The sequence below is a fragment of the Phoca vitulina genome, unplaced genomic scaffold (assembly GCF_004348235.1).
Source record: "Phoca vitulina isolate PV1807 unplaced genomic scaffold, GSC_HSeal_1.0 scaffold29, whole genome shotgun sequence".
Lineage (NCBI taxonomy): Eukaryota > Metazoa > Chordata > Mammalia > Carnivora > Phocidae > Phoca > Phoca vitulina.
The window spans coordinates 355376-380942 of record NW_022589732.1 but is presented as its reverse complement, the minus strand read 5'-3'; positions in this window follow the sequence as shown (position 1 = coordinate 380942).

The following is a 25567-nucleotide window of genomic DNA, read 5'->3' as shown; positions in this document are numbered from 1 at the left end:
GAGGAATTCTTAATCTCAGGAAACAAACTGAGGGTTGATGGAGTGGGGGGTGGGGTGGGAGGGTGACTGGGTGATGGACACTGGGGAGGGTATGTGTTCTGGTAAGTGCTGTGAATTGTGCAAGACTGTTGAATCTCAGATCTGTACCTCTGAAACAAATAATGCAATATATGTTAAGAAAGAAAAAAAGAAGAAGAAGAATGTAGGAGGGGAAGAATGAAGGGGGGGAAATCGGAGGGGGAGAAGAACCATGAGAGACAATGGACTCTGAAAAACAAACTGAGGGTTCTAGAGGGGAGGGGGTTGGGAGGATGGGTTAGCCTGGTGATGGGTATTGAGGAGGGCATGTTCTGCATGGAGCACTGGGTGTTATGCACAAACAATGAATCATGGAACACTATATCTAAAACTAATGATGTAATGTATGGGGATTAACATAACAATAAAAAAATTAAAAAAAAAAAAAAAAGGCAGGGGCCAACCCGGAAAGGAAAGTGGTATGGAGGGCAGGCAGTGGGGAGACAGAAATAATGATTTTTTTTTAAAAGCCAAAGAACTAGGAAAATTGTTAAATCGGCGGGAAGAGGCGCAGTGATTACTAAGATCTCCTGTACCTAGCCAGAGAAAAAAGTTAAAGTCTCACAAAACTGTCATCTCCCTCTCTGGAATAAATCACCTCTTATGATTTACCACAATATTTGACATCTAAGTTACTGAGGGTTGTTTTCTGCTTTTTATCTCTCCTTACAGCTTGTAGAAGAGCCCACCAGAAAGAGCAAACCAATTATAAATTCCCAGACTCCAGGAGTTACAATGATATCTGAATAGTTCTAGAAAGATCCTATTTAAGAGTCATCTTATCTAATACATGCATTTTTCAGTTAGAGAAACTGAGACACAGAATTACAAATTTGTCCACAACTATTTATATACTTTAAAACAATTAAAATATGACTCTCTAGACCAGAGATTGGCAAACTTTTTCTATTAAGGCCCAACTAGTAAATTTTTTTTGGCATTGAGGGTCATATAGTCTCTGTCACACCCACTCAACTCTGCCATTATACAGCAAATGCAGCCATAAACAACATATATACATATGGATGTGGCTGCATTCCAATAAAACTTTATTTACAAAAACAGGGTGTGGGCAAGCCTTGGCCAGTAGACTGTAGTTTATTGACACCTGATCTGGACCTAGTTGTTTATTAAATACCATGTGAACATCCCAGAAAAACATATGAGCAATTGGCAGGCATAAATTAAATTCCCATAGGAATGACAGTAACAATGGCAGCCAGTGATGAAGTACTTCCTATGTGATTTTCCTCATCTAATTGCTCCATCAGTCTTGTGTGATGAATATTATTATTTTCTCCATTTTTTCAGATAAGGAAACAAAAACACATGCAAGTCGAATAACTTGCCGATGGTTATACAGTTAGAAGGTGGTGGTGTCAGTATTTGCACACAGATCCTGCCTCACTTCAGGACTCCAGTGCTTGACAACTACACCAGGTGAAAGAATACAGATACTTGGGAGACAGAACAGAAAGCCACATCAAGTTTCTCACAAAACATTGAATGTTTTCATGTTATTCTGAAGGAAACTTCTAATAGTTTAATAGCGCATTCATATCAACAACTTGAAAGCATGAGTCAGTCTCTCTCTCTCTCTCTCTCTCTCTCTCTCTCTCTCCCCTCACCTCCCCCCTGAAACATTCATTTTGTTACCTTTTTCTCATGGTCTGTCTGTCTGGCTCTCTAGCACACACACTAAGATTTAAGGAAGGATGTTAGGTGGATCCCACCTACCTCAGACACTGGGAAGCAAAGGGTCTCTGACAGTGAGAGGAATTCAAGCCTGAAGAAGAGAAAAGGACAGCTCTTGATGATTATCCTAAATTGTTGAAGCCAAACCAGGGAAGACTTGAGGAAATGACTCACTGAACCCAGGAGAAAGAAAAACAGCCGAGTGATGGCAGGAGAAAATGAGGATAATACAGCCTTACTGTTAAAGTGAGGGTTAGAAGTCCACAGAGACCCGGAAAGGAAACACTGAAATGGCTGAGTTACATTCCTGAAACTAACATGCAATATTGTTTTATCAGGCTTACACTGTTTGGGCCAAGAATGAGGCAGGAACAGATTTCTTCTTAACAGAGACATCATCTCATGTTCTTTACTATCCTCAGATTTTCTCCTCTGTTACAGCCCTAAGGAGAAATTACAGCCATCTCTGTCCCTTCTATTCTTGAATCACAAAACTAGCTATTCCTGACTCAGAATCTGAGATTGGTGTGAAAAACAGATGCACTACACTGCAGCCATTAAAAATCTCCTAACATCTGTACTGAGCCCATGAAAGCACTTAGAGCCATCAACATTCCAGCTTAAAAAAAAAAAAAAAAACCTGATAGGAAAAGTTGGAGAATGTTTTAAGCATGAGTACAGTTACCTTTTACTTAGTAGGTCACTAGAAACAGAAACAAAACTAGAGGTAAGTAAACTTTATCCTTGGTCTTTTCCAACCCATCTATCAAGTTGTCACTGAATTAACATTCTGTCCATCAAAATTACACATGCATGTATCTCTGATCTAAAAATTTATCCTATAACTGTACTAGTACTTGTATGTAATGGGATATGTATAATATTATTTGATACAATATTATTAATAAGAATAACAGATTAAATACACTTCTCCTCCTGGATACAATGTAGCAGGTCACAGCAGGTCAAAGCTCTTGCTGCAACAAATAAAAACAAATGGCTGAATAGAAAGAAACATGTTAAAGACATAAAAGCTGTGGATAATTAGATGAACTTAAAGTCCAGAGGGAAAAGTTCTTCTTAGGGCTAAGACATAGACACTCTGGGTTCTCAGTCAAAAGCCTGGAAAGACCATATGTAAAGAATAGGGACAAACCAGGGGTGGATGAAATCTTGCTAATACTGTTATTCAGTATATGATTAAATTGAGGAAATTAGCCCCTGGCCCCATAGGCCTAACAAACAAATAAAGGATCTCTCTCTGGTAGAAGATATCATCAGAAGTATCTACAATTCTTATATACAATATCCAGCATACAGCAAAATGTATCATACATTCAAAGAAGTAGGAGAGGTGATCCATAATCAAAAAATAAAATAAAATAAACACAAACCCACACAGGATTGAGATAATGAAGTTGTAATAAAAGCACAATACAGTAAGTAAGCAAACATGTCAAAGAAAACACAGGAAATATTAAAAGATTTCAAAAGAGAATCCGAATCTAAAATTAAAACAAATGGATATTTTTAGGATTGAAAAATATAATTTCTGAAAAAAATATAATTTCTGGATTTAAGAACTCATTGGGTGGGTTTAAGAGCAAACTGGACATATAAGAGAGGATTAGTTCATTCAAAGGGAGATTGATAGCAACTATTCAAATTGAGCCACAGAAACCAAACCAGAGAGAAAGAGTACATCCAAATGGACATACTTAAACACCATAATATACATATAATGGAGGTCTAAAAGGAGAGAAGGGAGAGAGAATGCAGCAGAAACAATATTTGAAAACAAGGACTAAGAAATTTCCAGTAATGATTAAAGACATAAGCCCACCAATCCAAGAAGCTCAGCAATCCCCAAATATGATAAATACAAAGAAAACCATACCTAGACACATTATAGAAACTGTTGAAAAACAAGACAATGAGAAATTCTTAAAAGCACCCAGAAGTAAAAACACTCATTATATTAAGGAGAGCTACAAGAAGATTGACAACTAACTTTTCAAAAGAAACTATGTGTGGTAGCCATGGAACTGTGCCCCTCAAATCTTCCTTCAGGAGATCCTGTTGCAGACTACATGATACTCTATGTAGAAAACCCCAAAGACTCCACCCAAAAACTGCTAGAACTGATACAGGAATTCAGCAAAGTTGCAGAATAAAGACAGTATGGTACTGGCCCAAAAACAGACACAGATCAATGGAACAGAACAGAGACCCCAGAAATGGACCCTCAACTCTCTGGTCAACTGATCTTCAACAAAGCAGGAAAGAATATCCAATGGAAAAAAGACAGTCTCTTCAACAAATGGTGTTGGGAAAATTGGACAGCCACATGCAGAAAAAAGAAACTGGACCATTTCCTTACACCATACACAAAAATAAACTCAAAATGGATAAAAGCCCTAAATGTGAGACAGGAATCCATCAAAATCCTAGAGGAGAACACAGGCAGCAACCTCTTTGACCTCAGCCACAGCAACTTCTTGCTAGACATGTCTCCAAAGACAAGAGAAACAAAAGCAAAATTGAACTATTGGGACTTCATTAACAGAAAAGCCTTTTGTACAGCAAAAGAACAGTTGACAAAACCAAAAGGCAACTTACAGTATGGGAGAAGATATTTGCAAATGTCTTATCAGATAAGGGGCTAATATCTAAAATCTATATAGAACTTATCAAACTCAACACCCAAAAAACAAAAAACCAGTCAAGAAATGGGCAGAAGACATGAACAGACATTTCTTCAAAGAAAAGATGCAAATTGACAGCAGACACATGAAAAAAGCTCAACATCACTTGGCATCAGGGAAATAAAAATCAAAACCATAATGAGATACCACCGCAAACCTGTCAGAATGGCTGAAATTAACAAGTCAGGAAACACCAGATGTTGGCGAGGATGAAGAGAAAGGGGAGCGGTGCCTGGGTGGCTCAGTCGGTTGGGCGGCTGCCTTCGGCTCAGGTCATGATCCCAGGGTCCTGGGATCGAGCCCCGCATCGGTCTCCCTGCTCAGCGGGAAGCCTGCTTCTCCCTCTCCCTCTGCCTGCCGCTCTGCCTACTTGTGCTCTCTAACTCTCTGTCAAATAAATAAATTTTAAAAAAAAAAAAAAAAAAAAAAGAGAAAGGGGAACCCTCTTGCACTGTTGGTGGGAATGCAAACTGGTGCAGCCACTCTGGAAAACAATATGGAGGCTCCTCAAAAAGTTAAAAATGGAGCTACCCTACAACCCAGCAATTGCACTACTAGGTATTTATCCAAAAGATACAAACATAGTGATTTGAAGGGGTACATGCACCCCAATGTTTATAGCAGCACCCCAATGTTTATATGTCCACAATAGCCAAACGCCCAAATGTCCATTGACAGATGAATGGATAAAGATGTTATATATATATATAAAATGTATATTATAGTTATTATATGTATTATAATATATATTATATTATATTATCATCATCAATATTGTAATCAATATTATATTGATTTATTAATCAATATATTATATTATATTATTATCATCAATATTATAATATATATATACAATCATAAGAGACTCTTAACTCTAGGAAACAAACTGAGGGTTGCTGGAGGTGAGGTGGGTGGATGGCGGAAGGGGTAATTGGATGATGGGCATTAAGGAGGGTGCTTGAAGTAATGAGCACTGGGTGTTGTATGCAACTGATGAATCACTAAATACCTCTGAAACTAATAATACAGTATATGTTAATTGAACTTAAATTAAAAATTTTTTAAAAGCTATGCAACAAGCATATCTGATGGACAGCTGCTGCACTTTTGAATCCAATGAAATCTTTAGGTCACATCATAGTTCCTCTGGGCTTCTTCCAGCCAATGAATGAGCACAGTGGGTTATTAGAACAAGGTCATTTCAGTAGATATAAGAGTTCTCTAACAGCTTTGACTCAGGAGGTCTCCATTGGCCTGGCCAAGCATTTCTCAGAACTGTTCTACAGTATGAGTCTCTTCTGACCCATTCCTTTCTTTCTTCTCTTCTTTCATTGGTGCCAGAACTTCCTGGTTGTCTAAAAGTTCTCCCTACTCTACTCCCCTCCTTCTCATTTTATCTTTCATGGGCATTTCCCTCTAACAAATCTGTTGCACTTTTAATCCTATGTTTCCTTCTTATAGAACTCAAACTGACATACCACTGAAGTCAGAAGACAATGTAATGACATCTTTAAAGTGGTGACAGAAAATAAGAGCCTAACTAGAATTGACAGTGAAAATATTTCCTTTCAACAAAAATAAAGAGAATCCTTTGCCAGCAACACACCATTGAAATAAATAGTAAAAAGAATTCCTTAGGCAGATGGGAAATTTCCTTGGCTAGAAATAGAAAATTTGAAGGAAAAGAAAAGCATTGAAAAAGCACATGTGGATATATATAAAAGAATACTGTTTAAAGCAAAAATGATAATAATGTCTTTTGAAACTTAGAACATATAGCATAAAATACATGACAACAATAGCACAAGAGGTAGGACAGGGCAAATGAAATCAAGTTATGATTCTTGCATTTTTCAGGAAATGTACTGGTAAAGTAGATTATAACAAGTGTAGGATGCATATTGAAATCTCTAGGGCAATGGCTCTCAGTTGGGAGCAATTTTTCCCATCAAGAGGTATCTGGAGGGGCGCCTGGGTGGCTCAGTTGTTAAGCGTCTGGCTTCAGCTTAACCCCGCATCGGGCTCCCTGTTCAGCAAGAAGCCTGCTTCTCCCTCTCCCACTACCCCTGCTTGTGTTCCGTCTCTCGCTCTTGCTGTCTTTCAAATAAATAAATAAAATATTGTTTTAAAAAAAGAGGTATCTGGAAAATAAGTAAATAAATGACACAGAGACAGATTAAGAGAAAGAAGACGGGAGATTTGTCAATATGTGAAGACATTTTTGATTGTCATATCTGTGAGGGAAGTGTCAAAAGCATCCTTAGTTGAGGAACACTAGCTAAAAGACAGAGATTATCAGAAAAAGACAGATTGTCAGACTGTCAAAACAACAACAAAAATTTTAAAAAATGATCCAACTATATTCTGTCTCCAAGAAACTTATTTCAACTGTAATGATATGGGTAGGTTAAAAGTGAAAGGATAGAAGTGGAGATTCTATGCAAACCCTATCCAAAGAAACCTGAGGTGGCTGTAATAATATCAAACAAAGAAGATTGCAGAGCAAAATAAGTCACTAGAGATGAAGAGGGGCATCACATAATGATAAAATGTTCATTTCACCAAGAAGACATAATAATCCTAAATATGTTTGCACCTTTAATACCAGCTTCAAAATGTACTGAGCAAAACTGATGCAACTATAGACAAAAATGGACAAGTCCACAATTATATCGGGAAACTTCAACTTTCCTCTTTCAGTAATTGACGGAACTAATGGAAAATCAGCAAGGGGGTAGATGAACTGAACAACTCCATCAACCAATTGGATCTCACTGAAATTTTTAGAACATTCCACCACCAAGAGCAGAATGCATATTCTTTTCAAGTGCACATGGAATATTTATCAAGATAGATTATATATGGGTCATAAAGCACACCTTAACACATTTAAAAGAATTGAGATCATACAAAGTATGTTCTCTGAGTATAATAGAATTAAAATACCAATAATAATAGAAAGATAACAGGAAATCTCCAAACACTAGGAAATTAAACAACACCCTTCTATATGAATCCATGCATCAGAGAACTCTCCAGAGAAATTAGAAAATATTTTGAACTAAACAAAAATAAAAGACAACATATCAAAATTTGTGTGATGGTTAAATCAGTGCTTCAAGGAAAATTTATAGCATCAAATGCTTACAGAAAGGACATTAAGGAACTAGAAAAGGGAGAGCAAAATAAACCCAACATAAACAGAATGAAGGAAATCATAAACATAAAATCAGAAGTCCATAGATTGAAAACAAATAAACAAACAAAAAACAATAAAGTCAAAATAACCAAAATCTTGTTGTGTAAAATGATCAAGAAAATACAAATTAACCTATAGCAAAACTGACCAAAAGAAGAAAGAAGACAGAAATTAGTAATATCAGGAACGAAAGAGAAAAATATTACCAGAGGACCCTGCAGAGAGTAAAAGGATAAAGGGATACTTTGAGCAACTCTACACATAAAAATTTGACAGCTTAGATGAAATGGACCATTTCCTGAAAAACCACAAGTACCAAAACTCTTCCATGATGATACAGATAATATGAATAGTCCAAAACTATTTTTTAAATTGAATTGATAGTTTAAAATCTTCTGAAAAAAATGTATCCAGCATTTCTTTTGGTTTGTAGTGGGAAGATTTCAGGTTATTTTAGCTCACTGTATTACTAGCCATGAAATGTTTCTAAGTTTTTTTAAGCCAGTGTGAATTGAGTTTTCTGTTACTTAAAGACAGACTTCTTAAACATCAGTTCTGTGAAATTTAAAATAATACTGTAGTTGTTAAGTGTACAAACACAGTACTGAGATGACCCAGAGTAGTAATTATAGAAATACTGGCAGTAGTAGCATCATGGTGTAGTGAGAGTAGTAGTCAAATAATAGTAATTATGACTACGAGATACTAAGCACTTACCTGTGGCACTCTGCAAAAAACTTTGCCTTTAAAATATGATAGCACAGTGTTGTAGAAGAGGAAACAGAAGTACAGACATTAAGTAAAAGAGTAGAAACACAGTGAGATGGAGAATCAAGTAGGACTTTCTGTAGAACAGTTTTCTTCCCAGACTACTGTCTGTGATCTTCCTGCTCTGGGATAGATGGGAACTAAAGGAATTATCATTTTTCCTACCCATACAAAAATGCATTAAATGACATGCACGTGGTCTTCAGGAGAGTGCTTCCAGCCTGAGAAAAACCAAATCCTGGCAGCATGAAGATCCTGCCAAGAGAGTAAGCCAGTTTTGTGCTTCTCCAGCTAGGACTTGCTTTCTTCACCAATTAGACCATAGAGACATCAACTGTACTTGCTGAAGGCCCCAGTGCTTGCTGAAACACACACACACACACACACAACCATGAACAGTGAATGAATGCAGGGTGCCAGAGAGAGCTCCCAGATTAACAGGAAGAACATCTCAGTGGGATGGTCAGTCTCTGAGCTACTATAATAATGACCTTCAAAAAAGAATATGCAAATTCATCTTGTTTACTTATTGAAATAAGACCCTGAAAGGGTTGTTATGCAGTGTTTAGCAATATGCCAATAAACTCTTGCTAACTTCAAGTAACTGCTTTTCATTAACCTGAAAATTGAAAGAAAAAATTACATGCAAGTGAACTGAATAAACAAACAGATGAGCACCACTTATTTCTATGATTTCTCCATTCTGATGAGGCAATGATCCAAGAACCCACATTCTTGCCCTTATAAATCAGCTGCCAACATGAATGTGATTCTTCAGCTATGAGAAAATGTCTTTTGAAGAGTACAGGTTAGTTAATACTGGAAATTCTTATGTACATTGGGAGATAACACTATTTGCCCTGATAAAGACCAGTACTTTTTCTTTTTTTTTTTTTTTTTTGCCTTGATAAGGACCAGTGTTTTTTTCTTCTTTTTTATCTGGACTTGTCAAAAATCAGTCATGTCGTCTTACATTTTTCCTTTTTCTCCCTCTTGCCCTTGCCCATTTGGGGGTTAATGCTAGTAACATGTTTTCCTGATACAGTGGTGAATATAATCTAGTATTCATGTTCCCTATGTTAAATAAAAGCTTGAAACTTAGGAAAAGTTCTTATTTAGGAACAATAAATAAAAGTTACAATTTGCAGCAGATACAAAGCAAGAATATGCTAACTGTGCCAATGAAAGTGTTTAGATTTATGACTTTGAAATCTCTTACTATAAATCAATTCACTGCTATTAAGGTTAAGGTTAAGGTTTCCTCAAGTGGAAAGATGATGGATAGAAATAAGAGAGGGGAGGAGAAAGGAAGGAAGGAAAAGGAGGAGTAAAAGGACGGAAGGAAAGCAGGGGAGATTGATGGATGGACAGAAAAAGAGAGAGGGAAGGAAAAAGGGGAGAGGAAATCCAAGTTGGGATTTGGGTACCTAGGGGAGTAAGCCAACTTTGAATGGCAAAAATAAAATACAGCCAACCCTGGAATTTGGTTACTATTTGGAGAGCATTGCTGACATATGTAAATTTGCTCTCAGTAAAAAGGTTCTATTCTGTGAGCTCAGTGAGCTTTATGTCTGGGATATAGACAGTTCTCAGTAAATAGTTGGCAAATAAATAAGTGAATGAGTAAACATATAAGTTTATTTTTGTATGTTAGTAAAACTGAAGCCTACATGTTTAGTGAGTTGCCTAAAATCATAAAGAAAATATTAGGTTTCTAAAGTATATTAGATGGAAAATGTAAGAAAGATTACCAATTGGGACCTAAAAGATATGGATTCTGGTTCAGGGTTTGTTTTGTCATTTTACCTCTCTTGGTCTCTAGATTGCAGAAGGCAGGGACTCATCTATATTGTTTTCTGCTCTACCTTCAATGCCTAGCTCAGTATCTAGTACTTAATAGATGCTTATTTATTTATTTATTTATTTATTTAAGCTTTGATTGTATTTTATTGTCAGTGCTTGAGGAAAAGCAGATTTTAATAGAATAAGAAAGTACATGGAACTAGTACAAGAATTCATAGATACCCTGAAGACCTTTAAAGGACTCAATAAACAGTTAAATACCTAACATATCCACACCTGTAGAATTTAGTTTCCCCATATAAAAAATTAAGATGTTGGTACCAAGGCTTTCTGAGTGCTTCCTCCAATTCTATGTCACTGTGAGAAAGGATATCTGTTCCCAGTCCTTGTTTCATCCCTCATTTCGCAACTTCTACTGCTCAAGTTATACAGGAAGGCAAATACAGGTGGATGAGGTTCCAACACATTTCTCCAATGTTATACCATCATCCTTCTAAGCTCTTATTTCCACAAGAAAAAAACACACAAAATGCTATTTTAATTGAAAACAGTGAATCAATTACTTCATTGTCTATTTTGTTAAATGAGTTCCAGAATCACCATAGACCTCCCAATCTCCCAACCTCAGCAGTGAAAGATTCCCCAAACTTTCATATTAGGTGGTTCTAGTCATTCTTCCCAAGAGAGGAAGCCAAGTAACATTCTTTCCCCATCTCTTCTGGGGGTGCTCAACAGCAATAAACTGGCTGGAATAAAACAGCAACAACAATGCTGCATGTATTACAGGATGGTTACTTGAGAGAGATTAATTCTCCCACTCTTATAGGAAGCCCTTCTCCTCCTTTCATGACATTGCCCTAGTGAGGAAAATATTAGCAAATCTTGAAGCACAGGCAAGAAATCTGTGGAATTGTCAGCATAGCCTTCCCGTTTGTCCAGAGAGGGAGGGGGACCCACCTGCCCAGAAGACACATGTTTCTCCTTTTTGGAGGACTCCTTTCCTGAGGAGGGACAGCCCTGCCAGTGGCTCAAGGTGACTATAGGGTAATGTCTCAGTGACTATAGGGTAATGTATAGTATTCTGAGGATGGTCCTAGTCAGGGAGTTAAGAACTCCAATTTGACTTCTGATAGATTGTGACTTTGAAAAAGTTACTTTCCTCTCTGAGAATCAAAATCCTCAATTTTTAAAACTTAATTGCCCTTTTAAGTAGTTATAAAATTCCTTTTTCAAAAGCGCTTTTCTAAATTCTAAAATTAATACATAATATTGTTGAATTCTTTTAAACACAGATAAAAGAAAAAATAACAATCATTCATAATCCCACCACCTAATGATATTCGCTGTTAACATTTTTGTATATACCTTTTGGTGACACTGCTTGGGACTTCAGCATCACTGAATGTATATCTCCCAGTGAGGGTTACCCCCCCTTTTTTTTAAAGATTCTATTTATTTACTTACTTGAGAGAAAGTGAGAGCGAGCAGAGAGGGAGAAGGAGAAGCAGACTTCCTGCTGAGCAGAGAGCCCAACATGGGGCTCGATCCCAGGACCCTGAGATCACAACCTGAGTAGAAGACAGATGCTTAACTGACTGAGCCACCCAGGTGCCCTTGAGGGTTACCCTTTTAATGTCTTCCTGAGGCTTCGCTTGCGCCAACAATGCTGTCAGTATACTAGGAAATTAGAGAATCCACCTCAGTAACTAAGTCTGTTATAGACTGTGACAGTCTTTTGAATGCCCTTGGTGATAAGTCATCTGAGGCTGGTTGTGAATATTGGAAAAGTCATTTGAAGACAAGTCTGCATGATTAGAATAATCAAGCTGGGTACCTGTTTTTGGTGTTTATTATTATCATTACTATAATGTTTAAAGACTCTTTCATCTTTCTCTGGAGTTTCCAAAATTTTTGATGCTTCAAGGAGAGGGATAAATTTCACCATTTTAGGGCAACGTTTCCCAAATGTGTACTATGGCACTACAGATGCTGGAGATGCTCCCTTGGAAAAAAGAGTTGTGTGGCCAGCAAAGGAAACAACCAACAAAACTAAAAGGCAACCTACAGATGGGAAAAGATACTTGCAAATGACATTACAGATAAAGGGCTGGTATCCAAGATCTATAAAGAACTTATCAAATGCAAATAATCTGGTCAAGAAATGGGCAGAAGCTGTGAACAGACACTTGGCCAAAGAAGACATCCAAATGGCCAACAGACACATGAAAAACATGCTCCACATACTTGGCATCAGGGAAATACAAATCAAAACCACAATAAGATACCACCTTACACCAGTCAAAATGGCTAAAATTAACAAGACAGGGAACAACAATTGTTGGCGAGGATGTGGAGAAAGGGGAATCCTCTTACACTGTTGTGGGAATGCAAGCTGGTGCAGCCACTCTGGAAAACAGTATGGAGATTCCTCAGGACATTAAAAATAGAGCTACCCTATGACAAGCAATTGCACTACTGGGTATTTACCCCAAAGATACAGATGTAGTGAAAATAAGGGGTACATGCACCCCAATGTTTATAGCATCAGTGTCCACAATAGCCAAACTGTGCAAGAAGCTGAGATGTCCTTCAACAGATAAATGGATAAAGAAGATGTGGTTCATATATATAATGGAATATTCCTCAGCCCTCAGAAAGGATGAATATCTACCATTTACATCGACATGGATGGAACTGGAGGGTATTATCCTAAGTGAAATAAGTCAATCAGAGAAACACAATTATCATATAGTTTCACTAATATGTGGAACATAAGGAATAGTGCAGGGGAAGGGAGGGAAAACTGAATGGGAAGAAATCACTGAGGGAGACAAAGCATATGAGACTCTTGACTCTGGGAAATAAACTGAGGGCTGCAGAAAGGGAGGTGAGGAGGGGGTGAGGTAACTTGGTGATGGGAATTAAAGAGGGCATGTGATATGATGAGCACTGGGTGTTATATTCAACTAATGAATCATTGATCATTATATCAAAAATTAATAATATACTCTACCTTGGCTAATTTAATTTAAATTTAAAAAAAAAAAAAGAGTTGTGTGGCCAAAAGAGTTTAGCAAAAACTATGAACTTTACTCCCTTAAAGACTCACAGTGCACATTTAATATATTAAAGGCTGAGATTTCTCTGCTAATAAACCCCTTTAATTTTCATTAACTGTGTTTCCTAAACTTATTTGAGTTCAAGACACTTACTTGGGAATTTCACATTAGTTTGCCCATCAGTCTGTCATGACAGACCATACAGTTTGGAGGGCAAGCAGGCAGACTTCTATGGGCACATTAACTTAACCTCTCTGAACCTCAGGGTCCTCCTCTGAAGATAAAGATTAAAATGTTACCTATATCACAGGTACTCGAAAGACTTAATTAAACAAAACATGTAAAGAACATAAAGCAGTACTAGCACATAGCAAATGTTCAAATAAATGGGAGATTTTATTATTTTTTAGTTGAAATAGATGAGAAGATGAGGAGAGGACAAAGATGGACAAAAATTGTGGAGGAGGGGGAAAGTAATGGACAGTGATTCCTCTTAACTGATATAGCAAGTTCTTGCCTGGACACAGGAAACCATTTTTGGCATTAAGGCAATCTAGATTCCAGAGAAGTCATCCCAGTACAGAACATCTAAAATTTTTTTCTAAAATATAAAACTCATATTTTTAAACAGATGTTTGAACCAGTGGGAAAGAAGAGAAAATAACAAAAAAGTACAAATCCAAAGAAGAAAGAAAGCACTAGAGGCTCATTTACAAGTCTTTAGTAGCTAACAGTTTGGGTTTAATGGTCTATGGTCAAGTGGCAAAAGAAAAATCCTGAGAGTGATGCAATGTGGAAGGTTGTATTATAGACCACTGTATAAATTCAGGAGTCCCTCAAAGATAATAAGGTCAGCAGATGGAATAGGGGAAAACAATAAAAGGATAGGTGGTGGGAACACTACGCTGTTTCACTCTTAGTTCTATATGGAGCAGAATAAGAGAGAAAAAGCTCCCCAATAATTCCTAACTCACAGTAAGCCCACCCTCACACAGATTTGGAGTTAGAACTCATACTATCCAAGCACCCTGAGGTTGATGGTGCCATAAAACACTGGACAGAATCAAAAGTTAATTCTCTTTTTAATTAAATTAATTTAAAGGCACGCTTCAAAGACATCCCAGAGGAATTTTAAAAGTCCCTGAGCATATTTGGAAATAAATCATCAACATCATGATGTGAATAATCTGTAGAATCAGTTCTAAACAGACAGCAGATGATGGAATTACCAGGTGCCAAATACAAAATAAATGTAAAGAACTTTACAGAAGTATTTAAAGTATCAACATTGATAGGCCAAGGTGGGAAAATAAAACAAAATATCTAAAGATAAAAAATTAATAATTAAAAATGAACCTCAAAGGGAAGTTTAAACATTGGTTTAGACACAGATGAAGAGAAAATTAGTGATCTGGAAAGTAGATCTGAAAAAATTACACAGAATGAAGCACTTTATTTGGAGGAGAAACCAACAAATCCACCACTATAGTGAGATATTTTAATGTACATTTCTTAGTAAATGGTAAAGAAGCAAATGAAAAATTGGTAAAGCTATAGAAGATTTTACTGCATAATCCATCAGTTTGGAGTTTTGATGCCTGGGAGGGATAGCATTATCAGCTGCCAGTCATTCAGCCCTTAGTGTGAACTATTTTACCTGGTTTTTCTCTTGTGATAGCTAGCTTAACATGACTCTGAGGGAAGGAGATTTTAAAACTATCTCAAGCCCACTTCCTTTTTTTAAAAGATTTTATTTATTTATTTGAGAGAATGTGAGAGAGGATGAGCAGTGGGAGGGGCAGAAGGAGAGAGAGAGAAAGAAAACAGACTCCCACCTGAGCAGGAAGCCCAATGCGGGGCTCAATCCCAGGACCTGGAGATCATGACCTGAGTGGAAGGCAGATACTTAACCAACTGAGCCACCCACTCAGGCACCCCTCAAACCTTATTTCCTTTAAGAAGCCTTCCCACAAAACTCTCCTGTAATTAAGTAGACTTCAGCAAGACATGCTTTTGTGACTTCTTGCTCTTAATGCTTGTCATTTTGCACAATTCCAGTTCTTTTTTCTTTTATTTTTGTTTGGCTTTCAATGTAATACATTGAAATTTTGCAAAATTTAAAACAAAAATACATACAAAATACAGATAGGGCCTTCACCCAAAACAAAAAGAAAAAAAAAGAAAAGAAAATTAAAATGACCCATAATTGCCTTATTCAGAGATAAGCATTATTCATGTTTTATCATATTCTTGTCAGTTTTTTATGTGTAATCTCATTCATTTACTGTTTAACATCTACCACACGCCTCACACTGCATTTGGGCAGCATGTAAGCAGCTGTGGTGAAAAATAAAGTCCCTGTCCTTTTGGCACTTACATTTTTATCCTATACTTTCATATATGAAATAGGTATAGTTTCAGCTTAAAAATAAATGAAGAAAAAAAACAAATGATATACCTAGTAATCATTAATGTTATTCATGTATCTCTTATTTCCTCAATGAGGAACCAGATAGCTGTAATCATGGTATTCTTCATATTACCAGGCACAGAATCTGTTCATAGAAGACACTTAACAAAGTATGCTAGATCCAAAAGTTGAGAGGGTCAAAGGGAGCAGGGAAAAGGCAAGAGGCAATTGGACTCATGGGTCTCTCTCATCTTTGGGCAGGTCCTAGTGTACTGGCAAACAAGTTATTGGGGGGGGGGGCAGGAGAAGCACTGATTTGTAGTGTTTGCTAATTTCCATGGTATAAATACTCCCACATGGCCAATTTTAAACTTTCGTGTTCTAGACAACATACTCATTACTGATCCTCAAGAGCTGGTACAATCCCGGTCCAGGACAAAACTGCCTGACCCTGATAGAACACTTACATCCTTTTTCCTCCTGATTCTGGTGGTGACCTGGAGAATGGAACCCTCTCTCAGGAGGAAGAGGAAAGAGAAAGCTGGGATGCCAGAGATCAACCTCACCAAATCCTCCTTTTGTTCTAATCCTCTTTCCTTTTTGGAATCCTGTTCTACTATCTGGATAATCAGGGGCTTTGCCTAGAACAAATGGAAGACCTACTATACACTTACTACATGGTGTTGTGTGGGATACAGAAAACACAAAGTTGTGATCCCTACTCTCCACCAGCTCACCATATAGTGGGGTAGAGGATCAGAAAGACTGATAAGTGGTTATTAAAAAATTTGCAGGGGGCGCCTGGGTGGCTCAGATGGTTAAGCGTCTGCCTTCGGCTCAGGTCATGATCTCGGGGTCCTGGGATCGAGTCCCGCATCGGGTTCCCTGCTCAGTGCAGAGCCTGCTTCTCCCTCTCCCTCTGCCACTCCCTCTGCTTGTGCTCTTCTGTCTATCTCTCTGTCAAATAAATAAATAAATAAATCTTTAAAAAAAAAAATTTGCAGAGAAAATAAACTCATTCAGAGATATGATTATTTACAGAAGTTCAGCTGTAGTATAATGAGGACTCTCATGTCAGACATGTGACATTAGAGAATCAAAGTCCTTACTCTGTCGTTTGCAATTTTTGTGGTTTTGCTTTTGTTTTTTCAGTTTCTCTGGTCCTAAGCAGCTAATAAGTAACTCTATGTCCTTACCTTATAGGTTGTTATGAGACCCAGCACATAGTAAGTACTCAACAAATGCTAGAATTAATAACAGTACTGCTATCAGTCTTATTTGTAATACCACATGAACAAAGACAACAAAACAGAAAAGACTGGGGCTATTTCATGGACTAGCCAGTAACTTGGTTTTTATTAAAATCTGTGTGATTAATGGAAGATTGAAAAATTATTATAGGAGGGCATTGAGAGCTAGACTGAGGAGTTTGTGCTTGGTTTTATAAAAGATGAAGAACCAATAGAAATTCAGTGACATGATCTGAGCTGCATTTTGGGAAGATGAGGCTTGAGTTATTGCCACTTTCACAAACAGGCTTGGTAGTTTTTGCTGGTATTTGAATAGATGAAGGCAATGTTGTGTGTGGCCACAGGATCTGGCCAATCAGGAGTTTGTCTCCAGGGATCTCCCTGTGGCCTCATCCATGGGGATGATTTACCATCAAAGCAGGCCACATGTATTTTCCTGAAGCTATGCCGAGTCCTTTTCCCTTTCTTACTTTGCTATTTTTTGGCTCATAGTCACTAAATATAAGCAAACTTTAAAAAGCTCCCCAACAGGGCACCTGGGTGGCTCAGTTGGTTAAGTGGCTGCCTTCGGCTCAGGTCATGATCCCAGGGTCCTGGGATCGAGCCACATATCTGGCTCTCTGATCAGCGGGAAGCCTGCTAACCCCTCTCCCACTCCCCCTGCTTGTGTTCCTTCTCTCGCTGTCTCTCTCTCTGTCAAATAAATAAATAAAATCTTAAAAAAAAAAAAAGATCCCCAACCAATTCATTCCAACGAGTGTAAGAGTTATCTAGGAATTGAAGGGACATACTAAAGTTCATCAAGATAAGCCTGCTTCCATGTCACAATCTATAATATCTTTGTCCAAGTTTTGGGGGTAACCAGGCCCTAACAATAATTTTTCACATTTCTCATTATCTTATTTAACAGGCAATACTTTCCTCAAGTTTGTTGACATATGAAGCAAATAAGCTGTTGGAGAAGTTTCTTGCAAAACTGGAAACAAAATGTATCTCAAATAGTTTACAAAGGCTATGAATCAGGGATTGGGAGGTGGCCCAAAATTCTTGCTTCCTGTTGAAAGCACATTCAGCTTGGTGGGATGCGTTTGTCTAGTTGTGATATGTACATGATCTCTGTTGTGTATTTTTGCTTGAAATTTTCACTGATTCCTGTTATTTCAGACCACATACACCCACACAACTATGATTACTTGGAATCCTTGACTGGAATACATCAGGAGTAATTGGGCTGGTATGCCATCTTTTGTTGATAATTGGAAACTTTTGGATGCAACACAAGAAGTTAACAGATTCCCCTGAACCTAGCCATATGTTTGAGCAGTTACAGCAACAACAATTTTTTTTTTTTTTTTGCATATTCCTAGCTGGAACTCAAGAAGGACTTTATGACTACTGCACAGGTCTAGCCCTAATGGTCTCCAAAATATTATTTCATAAACAGAAACAAGATCCTTGCCTGATAAATTATTCATAGACCTGGTTAGGACACCATCTTGCACAAATTCTATTCAAAGGGCCTTTCTTTTTTATTTTAGTAAGCTACAATCAGGCCACAGGGAAAAGATAAAGGTTTCCATTGCAAGGCATATTAAAAACCCCCATGCAATGTATCATGTGTACTGATTTAAACTGGAGGACTTAATAGAATGTTAAAGATTTTCTGCATCTGATTATTAAAGTGGAAGAAGGAACACACATGGAGTTGATTGTGCTTTGGATGATTCGGGGAAACAAAGGAGACTCTATTTTTTAATATACCACATTTCCAGGCCCTAACTACTAGTGAAAGAGAGATTTCTCTAGAAAAATCTATCAGATCAAAGCTAGTTATTCAAAATGAGGAAGCAAATTTGATTCACAGGCTATAAAAACAAAAATTTAATTAAATAGTAAGAATAAAGACAATAAAGGTTTAAAAACACTTCAATAGTGTCTATATCAGAGAAAGCAAATTTATGCAAAGAAAACATGGCATAGGAATTGTTCAGATAATATGAAATAACAGCATTATCAATATCAGATGAGGTAAAAAAAAAAAAATTTTTTAAAAGCCAGGACAGTGAAAACTTTAGATGGACTTTGAGTAGGTCCATAAGTTAGTGGAAGGGAGAGAGTGTGGTTAATCTAAAGAGTTTGGGAAGGGTAAGATGGTGGTGGAGTGGGAGGACCCTAGGCTTGCCTCCTCCAATGAATACAACTAGATAACTATCATATCATCTTAAATACCCCAGAAATCAATCTGAAGAGTGGCAGAACAAACTCCACAAATAAAAGTAGAGAAGAGGCCACATCAAAGAAGGTAGAAATTGTGGAGACATGGCTTGGAAGACAAAATGATGGCTGCTGTGGTGGGGATGGAGCCATGGTTGTGGAGAAGGGTAAGGGACAGACTAACGCACAGGGGAACCCACACAGGGAAACAACTCCCAATAACAACTGGCAAGGAAAGTGAGAGGGGCCAAATTTCATGAGTTCTTGCAACCAGTGGGGCTTAAAGCCTGGAGTTTTAAAAAGTGAGCATGGGGGGCGCCTGGGTGGCTCAGTCATTAAGCATCTGCCTTCAACCCAGGTCATGATCCTGGAGTCCTGGGATCAAGCCCAGCATCGGGCTCCCTGCTCCGCGGGAAGCCTGCTTCTCCCTCTCCCACTCCCCCTGCTTGTGTTCCCTCTCTTGCTGTGTCTCTCTCTGTCAAATAAAAACAAAACAAAACAAAAATCTGGAGGCTTATATTTTAAAATAAATAAATAAATAAAAGCCAGCATGGTTGGCTCTGGGAGAACTTGGAGAACATTGGGTTGCTCTTGGAGAAAAAGCAGGGCAAACAGCCTACAGACATACAGTATGGAAACAGTGATCTGAGGAGCGCCTGGGGCACACACTGGAGAGGTTAGTTGCTCATCTCAGAGCATGTCCCAGAGGCAGCATTCATAGAGAGACCCCTCTGGGTACAAAGGAACTGGCAGGCATTATTTACCTCCCCCCTCCACGGGATAAGCACAGGACCATCTGCAGGAACCAGTGTGATGCCTATATTTGCTACCTAACTTGCTTACACCAAGCCCCACCCCCCATGCTTCAGAAGAACTGCCCTTCCCAGTCACATTTGCCTCAATCTCAGTGCAGCAGGTCCCTACTACAGAAGACTAGCCCAAATCCCTGCCAATACCATGTATCCCAACCCAGAAGTTTTGCAAGGCCTCGGTTCCAGTGGCAGCGGCAACAGGTCTCATTTCAAAAGCAGACCAGAGAACACCTAGTTAAAATGTGCCATATTCAGGCCAGGGACCAAACACTACCCACAACAAGCAGAGAGAGCCTCTGCAGATGACTGGCCTGAAGAGGACACAACAGCACAGCACACATTGGAGACACTCTCAGAATCACCAGGCACTGGGGAACAGGGGACACTACAGGGGGCACTACAGTACTTCTTCTTCATAAAGTCGTTACCCTCAAGAACAGGAAACATAGCAGATTTTCCTCATACATAGAAACAGGCACAGAGACTTAGACAAAATGAGAAGACAGAGGAATTTTTCCCAAATGAAAATCATGACAAGGCCACAGTGAAACAGATATAAGTAATATGCCTGTTGGAGAATTTAAAGCAATGATCATAAGGATAGTCACTGGATTGGAGAAAAAAAGTGGAGGACATCAGTGAAACCAGTAACACAGAGATAAGGAATAACATAGCAGGCTAAAGGGCTGAATAAACAAAATGAGAAACACTCTTGATAGAATGAACAGTGGCTGGAAGAAGCAGAGGAACAAATTGATGACCTAGAAGACAGAGTAATGGAAAGTAATCAAGCTGAACAAAAGAGAGAAAAAAGAATTATGCGAAATGAGAATAGACTTAGAGAACTCAGTCACTCCATCAAACATAATAACATTCATATTATAGGAGTCCCAGAAGAAGAAGAGAGAGAAAGGGGGGCAGAAAATTTATCTGAAGAAATAATAGCTGAAAACTTCCTTATCTGAGGGAGGAAACAGATATCCATATTCAGGAGGCATAGAGAACCTCCAACCAAAATGAATAAAAACAGATCCACCCCAAGATATATTGTAATCAAAATAGCAAAATATAGTGATAAAGAAAAAATATTAAAAGCAGCAAAACAAAAGAAGACAATTACATACAGAGGAAACCCCATAAGGCTATCAGGGAATTTTTCAGCAGAACTTTTCAAGCCAGAAAGGAATGGCATAATACATTGACGTGTTGAATGGGAAAAACCTGCAGCAAAGAATACTCTATCCAGCAAAGCTATCATTCAGAATAGAAGGAGAAATAAAGAGTTTCCCAGACAAACAAAAAGTAAAGGAGTTTGTGACCACTAAACCGGCCCTGCAAGAAATATGAAAGGGGACTCTGAGTTGAAAGGAAAAACCAAAAGTGACAGTATGATGGTAGGAAACACAAAAGTAGTAAAAATGAATATTTCTGTTAAAAAAAATCAGTCAAGGAACTCACAAAATAAAGGATGTGAAATATGACACCATATACATAACATATGGGGAGAAGAGGAGTAACAAATGGGTTCAAAATTAAACAACAATTTAATACAGACAGCTATATGCAGAAGATGTTATATACAAACCTAATGGTAACCACAAATCATAAATATGCAAAGGATAAAGAGAAAGAAATCCAAATATATCACTAAAGCATATCACTAAAGAAAACCAGCAAACCATGAAAGAGAGAAAGACAAGAAAGAATCAGAGAAAATCTTCAGAAACAACCAAAAAACAATTAATAAAGTGTTAATAAATATGAGCTTGCCAGGGGGCGGAGCAAGATGGTGGAGGAGTAGGAGACCTGGATTTCATCTGGTCTCAGGAGTTCAGCTGGATAGGGATCAAACCATTCTGAACACCTACGAACTCAACAGGAGATTTGAAGAAAAGAATAGCAACAACTCTCTGAACAGAAAAGCAACCACTTTCTGGAAGGTAGGACGTGCGGAGAAGTGAATCCGAGGTGATATTAGGGAGGACAGACGGCGGGGGAGGGGGCTTCTGTCGGCCGCTTCTGGCAAGTGATAGAGCCGCGGAGCACAAATTCGGAACTTTTAGAAGTCCGCTCCGCTGAGGGACGTCGCTCCAGTGGCTAAGCGGGGGGTGGAACCCTCGTGGGACAGTGTGGTCTCAGGACCCGCGGGGTCACAGAAAGACCGGGGGGCCTGACTGCGGCAGAGCTCCCAGGTATCGGAGCGGAGAAGCTGCTGCAGAGACGGAGCCAAGGCGCAGGCTCTCAGCTCGGGGTTGCCATAAACCGTGATCCGCAGCACAGTCGGGCCACTGCTCCTCCAGCGGGGACCCAACAAGCGGCAGATCTGGGGAGACTCACCTTCCTCCCCAGGGAGGAGCGGCGCAGGAGCGCACCACAGGGATCTGCTGGGTATGGAGACTCCACACCGGGTCGGGTGCCAGAGATAGAAATGCTCAGTCACAGGCCGGGTAAGCACGGAGTGCAGCTGGAGACCGGGGAGATGGGAGTGAGTGACTGCTTTTCTCTGGGGTCCGCACTGAGGAGCGGGGCCCCGAGTTCTCGGCTCCTCCGGGGCGGAGATTGGGAGGCCGCCATTTTCACTCTCAGCCTCCAAAGCTGTATGGAAAGCTTGCAGGGAACAAAAGCTCCCGAGAGCAAACCCGAGCAGATTACTTAGCCCAGACCGGGCAAGGGCGGGGCAATTCCTCCTGGGGCAAAGACATTTGGGAACCACGGCAACAGGCCCCTCCCCCAGAAGATCAGTGAGAATAGCCAGCCAAGACCAAGTTTACTGATCAATGAGAATGGCAGAACTCCAGCGCTAGGGGAATGCAGCACATAGAATTCATGGCTTTTTTTACGATGATTCTTTAGTCTTTCAAAGTTAATTTTTTTTAAAATGTCTTTTTTTTGGAATTTTTCTTTTTCCCTTTTTCAACCAACATCTTATCAATCCCTTTTTTAAAAAACATTTTTATTTTTAATTTTTAGAGTCATACTCTATCCCTTCATAGTAGTTACCCTTATTTTTGGCATATATATATAAGTTGTTCTCTCTTTAAAATTTTGAGATACAGTTTCTTCTAACAGATCAAAATATACCCTAAATCTCTAGTGTATGGCTTTGTTCTAGTCTACTGCCTGATCACATTCTCTCCCTTTTTTTTTTTAAATCCTCTTCTTTCTTTTTTCAAACAACTTCTTATCAATTCCTTTTATAAAAACTTTTATAATTTTCATATTTACATTCATATTCCATCCCTTCATTGTATTAACCCTTATTTTTGTACATATATAGGTTTTTCTTTCTTTAAAATTTTGGGAGGCACTTCCTTCTAAACAGACCAAAATACACCCAAAATCTAGTGTGTAGCACTGATCTATGCACCAGCCTGATCATATTTGATCATATTCTGGTTTATTTGTTTTGTTCTGTTTTTGTTTGTTTTTATCTTTTTCTTTTTCTTTTTTCTTTCTTTCCCTTTCTTTTGCCCGTTTCAGGTCTTTTCTGACTTGTTTAGAGAATATATTCTGGGGACATTGTTACCCTATTAGCATTTTGTTCTCTCATTCATCTCTTCTCCTCTGGACAAAATGACAAGACGGAAAAAATCACCTCAACAAAAAGAACAAGAGGTAGTACCGACTGCCAGGGACCTATTCAATACGGACATTAGTACAATGTCGGACCTAGAGTTCAGAATCATGATTTTAAAGATACTAGCTGGGCTTGAAAAAAGCATGGAAGTTATTAGAGAAACCCTTTCAGGAGAAATAAAAGAACTAAAATCTAACCAAGTCAAAATCAAAAAGGCTATTAATGAGGTGCAATCAAAAATGGGGGTGCTAACTGCTCGGATAAATGAGGCAGGAGAAAGAATCAGTGATATAGAAGACCAAATGATGGAAAATAAAGAAGCTGAGAAAAAGAGAGATAAACAACTACTGGATCATGAGGGCAGAATTCGAGAGATAAGCGATACCATAAGACGAAACAACATTAGAATAATTGGGATCCCAGAAGAAGAAGAAAGAGAGAGAGGGACAGAAGGTATTTTGGAGCAAATTATAGCAGAGAACTTCCCTAATGTGGTGAAGGAAACAGGCATCAAAATCCAGGAGGCACAGAGAAACCCTCTCAAAATCAATAAAAATAGGTCAACACCCCGACATCTAATAGTAAAACTTACAAGTCTCAGAGACAAAGAGAAAATCCTGAAAGCAGCTCGGGAGAAGAGATCTGTAAACTACAATGGTAGAAACATTAGATTGGCAACAGACCTATCCACAGAGACCTGGCAGGCCAGAAAGGACTGGCATGATATATTCAGAGCACTAAACGAGAAAAATATGCAGCCAAGAATACTATATCCCGCTAGGCTGTCATTGAAAATAGAAGGAGAGATAAAAGCTTCCAGGACAAACAAAAACTAAAAGAATTTGCAAACACGAACCAGCCCTACAAGAAATATTGAAAGGGGTCCTCTAAGCAAAGAGAGAGCCTAAAAGCAACATAGACCAGAAAGGAACACAGACAATATACAGTAACAGTCACCTTACAGGCAATACAATGGCACTAAATTCCTATCTTTCAATAGTTACCCTGAATGTAAATGGGCTAAATGCCCCAATCAAAAGACACAGGCTATCAGATTGCATAAAAAAACAAGACCCATCAATATGCTGTCTGCAAGAGACTCATGTTAGACCCAAAGACACCCCCAGATTGAAAGTGAGGGGGTGAAAAACCATTTACCATGCTAATGGACACCAAAAGAAAGCTGGGGTGGCAATCCTTATATCAGACAAATTAGATTTTAAACCAAAGACTGTAATAAGAGATGAGGAAGGACACTATATCCTACTTAAAGGGTCTATCCAACAAGAAGATCTAACAATTGTAAATATCTATGCCCCTAAGATGGGAGCAGCCAATTATATAAGGCAATTAATAACAAAGGCAAAGAAACACATTGACAACAATACAATAATAGTGGGGAACTTTAACACCCCCCTCACTGAAATGGACAGATCATCTAAGCAAAAGATCAACAAGGAAATAAAGACTTTAAATGACACACTAGACCAGATGGACTTCACAGATGTATTCAGAACATTCCATCCCAAAGCAACAGAATACACATTCTTCTCTAGTGCCCATGGAACATGCTCCCGAATAGATCACATCCTAGAAATCACAAATCAGGTCTCAACCAGTACCAAAAGATGGGATTTATTCCCTGCATATTTTCAGACCACAATGCTTTGAAACTAGAACTCAATCACAAGAGGAAAGTCGGAAAGAACTCAGATACATGGAGGCTAAAGAGCATACTACTAAAGAATGAATGGGTCAACCAGGAAATTAAAGAACAATTTTAAAAATTCATGGAAACCAATGAAAATGAAAACACAACTGTTCATAATCTTCGGGATGCAGCAAAGGCAGTCCTAAGAGGAAAGTGTATAGCAATACAAGCCTTTCTCAAGAAACAAGAAAGGTCTCAAATACACAACCTAACCCTACACCTAAAGGAGCTAGAGAAAAAACAGCAAATAAAGCCTAAACCCAGCAGGAGAAGAGAAATAATAAAG